Here is an 11,189-nt window from a genome sequence, read left to right as displayed (position 1 = left end):
CGAGATAGAGACAACAAGAGACAGAGAGTGTAAGACTGAGAAGGAGAGGCAGACTGAGTGAGAAAAAAGACTCAAACACATACATATACAGAGATGTGTGTATGTGTGATCTATTACTAGAGAGAGGGTAAGAGTGGGAAAAAGACAATGATTGAGTCAGTGACAAGGAGAAAAACAGAGAGAGAGAGAGAGATAGAGACTAAAACAGAAAATTATGGAAATACTTCTCAGGTTACAGGCAGGGACTAACAAAGACTGGCAAAGACATGGACAGACCGAAATGATGGGAAAGAGAGAGCCAGTCAGAAAAAGAGTCTGAGAGAATCCCATTGGAACAGACATGGGCACCGTGAGAATGAGACAGATTGAGACAAACAGAGAAACAGGGACAGACAGAGTGAGTCAGACTGAGAGAGACAACGACTCAAACATAAAAACACATACACAGCTCTCTTAAGAGAGAGAGAGGCAGAGACCGAGCGACACAGATTCATTTCACAATTTCATTTCATTATCGGTTCAGAGTGTCACATTGTTACAGAAAATTGCTGATTCAACCGATGAAAATCCGGTCTTACTGATCAGAATGGGAGGAAATCCGTGTTAAATTAAAGAGATATTATGAGTGGGGTACGAACCCACGCTGGAAAAAGCCAGTGAATTATCAGGCCAACGCCTCAACCACTCCGCTATCCTGGTCCTGTGAGAACCTGGATTCTGTCTCTGTGAGAATCTGGGCTTGAACCCCAACTCCACATCGAAACACATGCACATCGGCTTTCAGTGAGCATTTACGAACATTTTTAGAAATATTGACACGGGGGCAACTCTCCTATTCTTTTTCGAGTAATGCACTGGGAACTTTCATATCCACCCGAGGGTGCAGACGGAGCTTTAATTTAACATTTCATCCGAAAGTCAACAGCTTCAACATTGCAAAATTCCCCAAGTGCTGCACTTGAGTGTTAGCCAAGATTATATGCTGAAGTCTCAGGAGTGCGACTTGAACACACAAACTCCTGATTCAGTCGAGCATGCTGCCACTGAACCAAAGCCGATACAAAAGTTCACAACCGTATTATTTTCCCCAAGTCTTTTTTATAAGTTCCAGGACATACCAAATTCATGGTGATGATTTCCACAGACAGTTGCACAAACACAGAGACATATATAGAGATAGACAGACACAGAGACACACACACATAATAACCAAAAATTTACACGCACCAACGGACATGCACAGATGCCTTAGACATCTCGAGGGATAGACAGGCTGAATCACTGTCGCAACTTTGACTGGTTTTTGCGATTTTTTAAACGGATGTATCGTAAATATTGCTAATTAATAAAAATGTGAAAAAAATGTCAGCTTTGAAAGGGGTGGGACATTATTCCATCTATCTCAGGATTAGTTTGGCAGAGACCTGGTGAAATGGAATGAAAAATGCTGAGAATCGTAGTCGGCAAGATTCGAACCTGCGCGGTAAAACACCAATGGATTTCTAGCCCATCGCCTTAACCACTCGGGCACGACTACTGCGTCGCTGCCTTTTTAAACGTTACTCAGAAAAAACTCAGTCATCCATCTCTGTGCAGCAGACGGCCAAAGAATCCTGAAAAAGTCTCTGTTTGCTCAAAATCTGGCAGAGGCAATCTCCTCCACCTGTATTTATACAGTTCTATATTGCTCTCGAACTTTTAATACGAATCTCTACCAAGAAACAAAAGTAAAATTCTGCATTTTGTAACAACTGCCTCCTCATCGGGGAATTGAACCCCGGTCTCCCGCGTGACAAGCAGGGATACTCACCACTATACTAACGAGGAACTGACGGCTACCAGATCTGTCAGAGCAGGAATCGAGCTGTGAACAGAACTGGACACCGTGAGAAGTCGACAGACACATTGAGAGACAGAGATAAACCGACAAACAGGGAGAGCCAGAAAGCAAGATAGAGACAACTACAGACATAAAGTGTGAGACTGAGAAGGAGAGGCAGACTGAGTGAGAAAAAGACTCAAACATATACATATACAGAGATGTGTGTGCGTGATCTATTAAGAGAGAGAGGGAAAGAGTGAGAGAAAGACAATGATAAAGACAGTGCCAAGGAGAGAGACTTATAGAGAGAGAGAGATAGAGACTAAAACAGAAAATTTTGGAAATACTTATCAGATTAGAGACAGAAAAGAGATGGACAGACCGAAATGATGGGAAAAGAGAGAGCCAGTCAGACAAAGAGTCTGAGAGAATCCCATTGGAACAGAAGTGGACACCGTGAGAGAGAGATAGATTGAGAGACAGAGATAAGCAGAGAAACAGGGACAGACAGAGTGAGTCAGAGAGAGGCAGAGACCGAGCGACACAGATACATTTCACAATTTCATTTCGTTATCGGCTCAGAGTGTCACAGAGTTACAGAAAATTGCAGATTCAACAGATGAAAATCCGGGATCACTGATCAGAATGGGAGGAAATCTGTGTTACATTAAAGAATAGAATAAAAGGAAAAGGAGGTGGGGTAGCATTGCTGGTTAAAGAGGAGATTAATGAAATAGTTAGAAAGGACATTAGCTTGGATGATGTGGAATTTATATGGGTAAAGCTGCAGACCACCAAAGGGCAAAAAACATTAGTGGGAGTTATGTACAGACGTACAAACAGTAGTTGTGATGTTGGGGAGGGCATAAAACAGGAAATTAGGGGTGCATGCAATAAAGGTGCAGCAGTTATAATGGGTGACTTTAATATGCACATAGCTTGGGCTAACCAAACTGGAAGCAATACGGTGGAGGAGGATTTCCTGGAGTGCATAAGGGATGGTTGTCTAGACGAATATGTCGAGGAACCAACTAGGGGGGAGGCCATCTTAGACTGGGTTTTGTGCAATGAGAGAGGATTAATTAGCAATCTCGTTGAGTGAGGCCCCTTGGGGAAGAGTGACCATAATATGGTGGAATTCTGCATTAGGATGGAGAATGAAACAGTTAATTCAGAGATCATGGCCCAGAACTTGAAGAAGGGTAACTTTGAAGGTATGAGGCGTGAATTGGCTAGGATAGATTGGCGAATGATACTTAAGGGGATGACTGTGGATGGGCAGTGGCAGACATTTAGGGACCGCATGGATGAACTACAACAATTGCACATTCCTGTCTCGCGTAAAAATAAAAAAAGGAAGGTGGCTCAACCGTGGCTATCAAGGGAAATCAGGGATAATATTAAAGCCAAGGAAGTGGCATACAAATTGGCCAGAATAGCAGCGAACCCGGGGACTGGGAGAAATTTAGAACTCAGCAGAGGAGGACAAAGGGTTTGATTAGGGCAGGGAAAATGGAGTACGAGAAGAAGCTTGCAGGGAACATTAAGACGGGTTGTGAAAAGTTTCTATAGATATGTAAAGAGAAAAAGGTTAGTAAATACAAACGTAGGTCCCCTGCAGTCAGAATCAAGGGAAGTCATAAAGGAGAACAAAGAAATGACAGACCAATTGAACAAGTACTTTGGTTCGGTATTCACTAAGGAGGACACAAACAACCTTCCAGATATAAAAGGGGTCATAGTGACTAGTAAGGAGGAGGAACTGAGGGAAATCCTTATTATTCGGGAAATTGTGTTGGGGAAATTGATGGGATTGAAGGCCGATAAATCCCCAGGGCCTGATGGACTGCATCCCTGAGTACTTAAGGAGGTGGCCTTGGAAATAGCGGATGCATTGACAGTCATTTTCCAACATTCCATTGACTCTGGATCAGTTCCTATCGCGTGGAGGGTAGCCAAGTAACCATACTTTTTTTAAAAGCAAGGAGAGAGAAGACAGGGAATTATAGACCGGTCAGTCTGGCCTCAGTAGTGGGTAAAATGATGGAATCAATTATTAAGGATGTCATTGCAGCGCATTTGGAAAGAGGTGACATGATAGGTCCAAGTCAGCATGGATTTATGAAAGGGAAATCATGCTTGACAAATTTTCTGGACATTTTTGAGGATGTTTCGATTTTATTGGACAAGGGAGAATCAGTTGACGTGGTATATTTGGACTTTCAGAAGGCTTTCGACAAGGTTCCACACAAGAGATTAATGTGCAACGTTAAAGCACATGGGATTGGGGGGTAGTATGCTGACATGTATTGAGAACTGGTTGTCAGACAGGAAGCAAACAGTAGGAGTAAATGGGTACTTTTCAGAATGGCAGGCAGTGACTAGTGGGGTACCGCAAGGTTCTGTGCTGGGGCCCCAGCTGTTTACAATTATACATTAATGATTTAGACGAGGGGATTAAATGTAGTATCTCCAAATTTGCGGATGACACTAAGTTAGGTGGCAGTGTGAGCTGCGAGGAGGATGCTATGAGGCTGCAGAGTGAATTGGATAGGTTAGGTGAGTGGGCAAATGCATGGCAGATGAAGTATAATGTGGATAAATATGAGGTTATCCACTTTGGTGGTAAAAACAGAGAGACAGACTATTATCTGAATGGTGACAGATTAGGAAAAGGGGAGGTGTAACGAGACATGGGTGTCATGGTACATCAGTCATTGAAGGTTAGCATGCAGGGACAGCAAGCGGTTAAGAAAGCAAATGGCATGTTGGCCTTCATAGCGAGGGGATTTGAGTACAGGGGCAGGGAGATGTTGCTACAGTTGTACAGGGCTTTGGTGAGGCCACACCTGGAGTATTGTGTACAGTTTTGGTCTTCTAACTTGAGGAAGGACATTCTTGCTATTGAGGGAGTGCAGCGAAGGTTCACCAGACTGATTCCCGGGAAATGACCTATCAAGAAAAACTGGATCAACTAGGCTTGTATTCACTGGAGTTCAGAAGAATGAGAGGGGACCTCATAGAAACGTTTAAAATTCTGATGGTTTGAGACAGGTTAGAGCAGGAAGAATGTTCCCAATGTTGGGGAAGTCCAGAACCAGGGGTCATAGAAACATAGAAACATAGAAAATAGGTGCAGGAGCAGGCCATTCAGCCCTTCTAGCCTGCACTGCCATTCAATGAGTTCATGGCTGAACATGAAACTTCAGTACCCAATTCCTGCTTTCTCGCCATAACCCTTGATCCCCCATGTAGTAAGGACTTCATCTAACTCCCTTTTGAATATATTTAGTGAATTGGCCTCAACTACTTTCGGTGGTAGAGAATTCCACAGGTTCACCACTCTCTGGGTGAAGAAGTTTCTCCTCATCTCGGTCCTAAATGGCTTACCCCTTATCCTCAGACAGTGACCCCTGGTTCTGGACTTCCCCAACATTGGGAACATTCTTCCTGCATCTAACCTGTCTAAACCCGTCAGAATTTTAAACGTTTCCATGTGGTCCCCTCTCATTTCTCTGAACTCCAGTGAATACAAGCCCAGTTGATCCAGTCTTTCTTGATAGGTCAGTCCCGCCATCCCTTTTTCTCTTTACATGCCTATAGAAACTTTTGCAATCCGCCTTAATGTTCTCTGCAAGCTTCTTCTCGTACTCCATTTTCCCTGCCCTAATCAAACCCTTTGTCCTCCTCTGCTGAGTTCTAAATTTCTCCCAGTCTCCAGGTTCGCTGCTATTTCTGGCCAATTTTTATGCGACTTCCTTGGCTTTAATACTATCCGTGATTTCCCTAGATAGTCACGGTTGAGCCACCTTCCCTTTTTTATTTTTACGCCAGACAGGAATGTACAATTGTTGTAATTCATCCATGCGGTGTCTAAATGTCTGCCATTGCCCATCCACAGTCAACCCCCTAAGTATCATTCGCCAATCTGTCCTAGCCAATTCACGCCTCATACCTTCAAAGTTACCCTTCTTTAAGTTCTGGACCATGGTCTCTGAATTTACTGTTTCATTCTCCATCCTAATGCAGAATTACACCATATTATGGTCACTCTTCCCCAAGGGGCCTCGCACAATGAGATTTCTAATTAATCCTCTCTCATTACACAACACCCAGTCTAAGATACCTCCCCCACTAGTTGGTTCCTCAACATATTGGTCTAGAAAACCATCGCTTATGCACTCCAGGAAATCCTCCTCCACCATATTGCTTCCAGTTTGGCTTGCCCAATCTATGTGCAGATTAAAGTCACCCATTATAACTGCTACACCTTTATTGCATGCACCCCTAATTTCCTGTTTGATGCCCTCCCCAACATCCCTATTACTGTTTGGAGGTCTGTACACAACTCTTACTAACGTTTTTTGCCCTTTGGTGTTCTGCAGTTCTACCCATATAGATTCCACATCATCCAAGCTAATAACTTTCCTAACTATTGCATTAATCTCCTCTTTAACCAGCAATGCTACCCCACCTCCTTTTCCTTTTATTCTATCCTTCCTGAATGTTGAATACCCCTGAATGTTGAGTTCCCAGCCCTGATCATCCTGGAGCCACGCCTCCGTAATCCCAATCACATCATATTTGTTAACATCTATTTGCACAATTAATTCATCCAACTTATTGCGGATACTCCTTGCATTAAGACACAAAGCCTTCAGGCTTGTTTTTTTTAACACCCTTTGTCCTTTTAGAATTTTGCTGTACAGTGGCCCTTTTTGTTCTTTGCCTTGGGTTTCTCTGCCCTCCACTTTTCCTCATCTCCTTTCTGTCTTTTGCTTTTGCCTCCTTTTTGTTTCCTTCTGTCTCCCTGCATTGGTTCCCATCCCCCTGCCATATTGGTTTAAATCCTCCCCAACAGCACTAGCAAACACTCCCCCTAGGATATTGGTTCCGGCCCTGCCCAGGTGCAGACCGTCCGGTTTGTACTGGTCCCACCTCCCTCAGAACCGGACCCAATGCCCCAGGAATTTGAATCACTCCCTGCTGCACCACTGCTCAAGCCACGTATTTATCTGCGCTATCCTGCGATTCCTACTCTGACTATCACGAGCCACTGGTAGCAATCCCGAGATTACTACTTTTGATGTCCTACTTTTTAATTTAGCTCCTGGCTCCTTAAATTCGTTTCGTAGGACCTCATCCCTTTTTTTAGTTATGTCGTTGGTACCAGTGTGCACCACGACAACTGGCTGTTCTCCCTCCCATTTCAGAATGTCCTGCACCCGCTCCAAGACATCCTTGACCCTTGAACCAGGGAGGCAACATACCATCCTGGAGTCTCGCTCGCGGCCGCAGAAACGCCTATCTTCCTCTCACCATTGAATCCGCTATCACTATTGCTGTCCCACTCTTTTTCTTGCCCTCCTGTGCAGCAGAGCCAGCCACGGTGCCATGAACATGGCTGCTGCTGCCCTCCCCTGATGAGTCATTCCCCTCAACAGTGCTCAAAACATCCCTCTGTTTTGCAGGGGGATGACCGCAGGGGACCCCTGCACTACCTTCCTTGCACGACTCTTCCTGCTGGTCTTCCATTCCCTATCTGGCTGTGGACCCTTTCCCTGCGGTAAGACTCTGGGTCACAGTTTAAGTATAAGGGGTAAGCCATTTAGGAACGAGATGAGGAGAATCTTCTTCACCCAGAGAGAGGTGAACCTGTGGAATTCTCTACCACAGAATGTTATTGAGGCCAATTAACTAAATATATACAAAAAGGAGTTAGATGAAGTCCTTTCTACTTGGGGGATCAAGGTGTATGGTGAGAAAGTGGAATGGGGTACTGAAGTTGCATGATCAGCTATGAACTCATTGAATGGCAGTGCAGCCTAGAAAGGCCAAATGGCCTACTCCTGCACCTATTTTCTATGTTTCTATACCATAATTTGGGTACGAACCAACGCGGGAAAAACCCCATTGAATTTTGAGGCCAACGCCTTAACCACACGGCTAAACTGATCCCTCCAGACTCTGGATTCGGTCTCTGTGAGAATCTGGGCTTCAACCCTAACCCCACAGACAAACACATGCACGTTGGCTTTCAGTGAGTAATTACGAACATTTTTAGCAATTGTAGCAGAATTTTAGCAACTCTCCTATTCTTTTTCGATTAATGCTCTGGGACCTTTCATATCCACCCGAGGGTGCAGACAGACCTTCAATTTAACATTTCATCCGAAAGTCAATAGCTTCAACATTGCAAAATTCCCCAAGTGCTGCACTTGAGTGTTAGACAAGATGATATGCTCAATTCTCAGGAGTGCGACTTGAACACACAAACTCCTGATTCAGTCGAGAATGCTGCCACTGAATCAAAGCCGATAAAAAAGTTCACAAACATATTATTTTCCCCAAGTCTTTTTTATAAGTTCCAGGACATATCAAATTCATGGTGATGATTTCCACAGACAGTTGCTCATACACAGAGACATATATAGAGATCGACAGACACAGAGACACACACACACATAACCAAAAATTTACACGCACCAACGGGAATGCACAGATGCCTTCGTCATCTCGAGGGATAGACAGGCTGAATCACTGTCGCAACTTTGACTGATTTTTTCGATTTTTTAAAGGGATGTATCGTGAATATTGCAGATTAATAAAAATGAGAAAAAATGTCAGTGTTGAAAGGTGTGGGACGTTATTCCATCTATCTCAGGATCAGTTTGGCAGAGACCTGGTTAAATTGTGAAATGGAATACAATATGCTGAGAATCGGAGTCAGCAAGATTCGAACCTGCTCGGGAAAAACCGAATGGATTTCTAGACCATCGCCTTAACCACTCGGCCACAACTACTGTGTGGCTGCCTTTTTAAACGTTACTCAGAAAAAACTCAGTCATCCATCTCTGTGCAGCAGGCGACCAAAGAATCCTGAAAAAGTCTCCGTTCGCTCAATATCTGGAAGAGGCAATCTCCTCCACCTGTATTTTTACAGTTCTATATTGCTCTGGAACTTTTTAATATCTTTCTCTACCAAGAAACAGAAGTAAAATTCTACATTTTGAAACAACTGCCTCCCCGTCGCGGAATTGAACCACGGTCTCCCGCGTGACAGGCAGGGATACTCACCACTATATTAACGATAAACTGACGGGTACCAGCTCTGTGAGAGCAGGAATCGAGCTGTGAACAGAACTGGACACCATGAGAAGTCGACAGACGCATTGAGAGACAGAGACAAACCGACAAACAGGGAGAGACAGACAGCGAGATAGAGACAACGAGAGACAGAAATTGTGAGACTGAGAAGGAGAGGCAGATTGAGTGAGAAAAATAATCAAACACATACATATACAGAGATATGTGTGTGTGATCTGTTCAGAGAGAGAGGGAAAGAGTGAGAGAAAGTCAATGATAAAGACAGTGACAAGGAGAGAGACAGATCGAGAAAGAGAGAAAGAGACTAAAAGAGAAAATGATGGAAGTACTCAGCAGGTTAGAGACAGGGCAAAGAAAGACAGGCAGGCAGAAATATAGACAGATAGAGAGAGACGATGGGAAAGAGAGAGACAGTCAGACAGAGAGGGATGATGGGAAAGAGAGAGCGAAATAGAGAGGGAGACTGAGAGAATCCCATTGGAGCAGAACGTTGACACCGTGAGAAAGTAAGAGACAGATTGAGAGACAGGGACAAACAGAGAAACAAAGAAAATTGGTGCAGTCATAGGCCATTCAGGCTTTCGAGTCTGCACCACCATTCAATAAGTTCATGCAGATCATTAAAGCTCAGTACCGCTTTCCTGCTTTCTCTCCATACCTCTTAATGCCTTTAGCCTTAATGGCCATATTTAATTCCTTTTGAATATAGCCAATGAACTGGCATCAACAACTGTCAGCGATAGGGAATACAACAGGTTAACAACTCTCTGAGTGAAGAAGTTTCTCCTCATCTCGGTCCTAAATGGCCTGCCCCTTATCTTAGACTGTGCCCCCTAATTCTGGACTTCCCCAACATCGGGAACGTTCTTGCTGCATCTAACCTGTCAAGTCCCGTCAGAATGTTTTATGTTTCTATGAGATCCCCTCTCATGCTTCTAAACTCCAGTGACTACAAGCCCAGTCGATCCAGTCTCTCCTCATATGTCAGTCCTGTCATCCCGGGAATCAGTCTGGTGAACCTTTGCTGCACTCCCTCAATAGCAAGAAAGTCCTTCCTCAGATTACGAGACCAAAACTGAACACAATATTCCAGGTGAGGTCTCACAAAGGCACTGTACAACTGCATTAAGACCTCCGTACTCCTATACCCAAAACCCCTAGCTATAAAGGCCAACATACCGTTTGCCTTCTTCACCGCCTGCTGTAACTGCATGCCACCTTTCAATGACTGATGTACCACGACACGCAGCTCCCATTGCACCTCCCCTTTTCCTAATCTGCCGCCATACGGATAATATTCTGCCTTCGTGTTTTTGCCACCAAAGTGGATAACCTCACATTTATCCACATTATACTGCATCTGCCATGCATTTGCCCACTCACCTAACCTGTCCAAGTCACCCTGCAGCCTCTTAGCGTCCTCCTCACAGCTCACACCGCCGCCCTGTTAGTCTCATCTGCAAACAAGAAGATATTACACTCAATTCCTTCATCTACATCATTAATGTATATTGTAAATAGCTGGGGTCCCAGCACTGAGCCCTGTGGCACCCCACTAGTCACTGCCTGCTTTTCTGAAAAGGACCCGTTTATCCCGACTCTCTGCTTCCTGTCTGCCAACGAGTTCTCTATCCACGTCAGTACATTACCCCCAATACCATGTGCTTTAATTTTCCACACCAATACGTGTGTGGGACCTTGTTGAAAGCCTTTTGAAAGTAAATACACCACAATCTCCGGTTCCCCTTGTTCACTAAAGTAGTTACATCCTCAATAAATTCCAGAAGTTTTGTCAAGCTTCATTTCCCTTTCATAAATTCATGCAGCTTGGACCGATCCTGTCATTGCTTTCCAAATGCGCTGCTATTTCATATTTAATAATTGATTTTTACATTTTCCCCACTACTGATGTCAGACTAACCGGTCTATAATTATCCGTTTTCTATCTCCCTCCTTTTTTAAAGTGTGGTGTTACATTAGCTACTCTCCAGCCCATACGAACTGATCTAGAGTCGATGGACTGTTGGCAAATGATCACCAATGAATCCGCTATTTCTAGGGCCACTTCCTTAAGTACTTTCCAATGCAGACTATCAGGCCCCGGGGATTTATCGGTCTTCAATCCCATCAATTTCCCTCACACAATTACCTGACGAATAAGGATTTCCTTCAGTTCCTCCTTCTCGCTAGATCCTCGGTGCCATAGCATTTCTGGAAGGTTATGCGTGTCTTCCTTCGTGAAGACAGAACCAAAGTAATT

The 11,189-nt window shown here is 44.1% G+C and overlaps 1 non-coding gene across 1 annotated transcript; it reads right to left on the bottom strand.

Annotated features, from left to right (window-relative positions):
- Positions 1-1,755: 1,755 nt before the first annotated feature.
- On the bottom strand, positions 1,756-1,827 carry trnad-guc (transfer RNA aspartic acid (anticodon GUC)). The gene has a single exon. It is a non-coding gene; the product is annotated as a tRNA-Asp (tRNA).
- Positions 1,828-11,189: the final 9,362 nt, after the last annotated feature.

This window comes from Pristiophorus japonicus, chromosome 23 (assembly GCF_044704955.1).
Source record: "Pristiophorus japonicus isolate sPriJap1 chromosome 23, sPriJap1.hap1, whole genome shotgun sequence".
In the NCBI taxonomy this organism is placed as follows: Eukaryota; Metazoa; Chordata; class Chondrichthyes; family Pristiophoridae; genus Pristiophorus; species Pristiophorus japonicus.
Note: the sequence above shows the minus strand (reverse complement) of the source record. Positions and strands in the feature narration are given on the sequence as shown.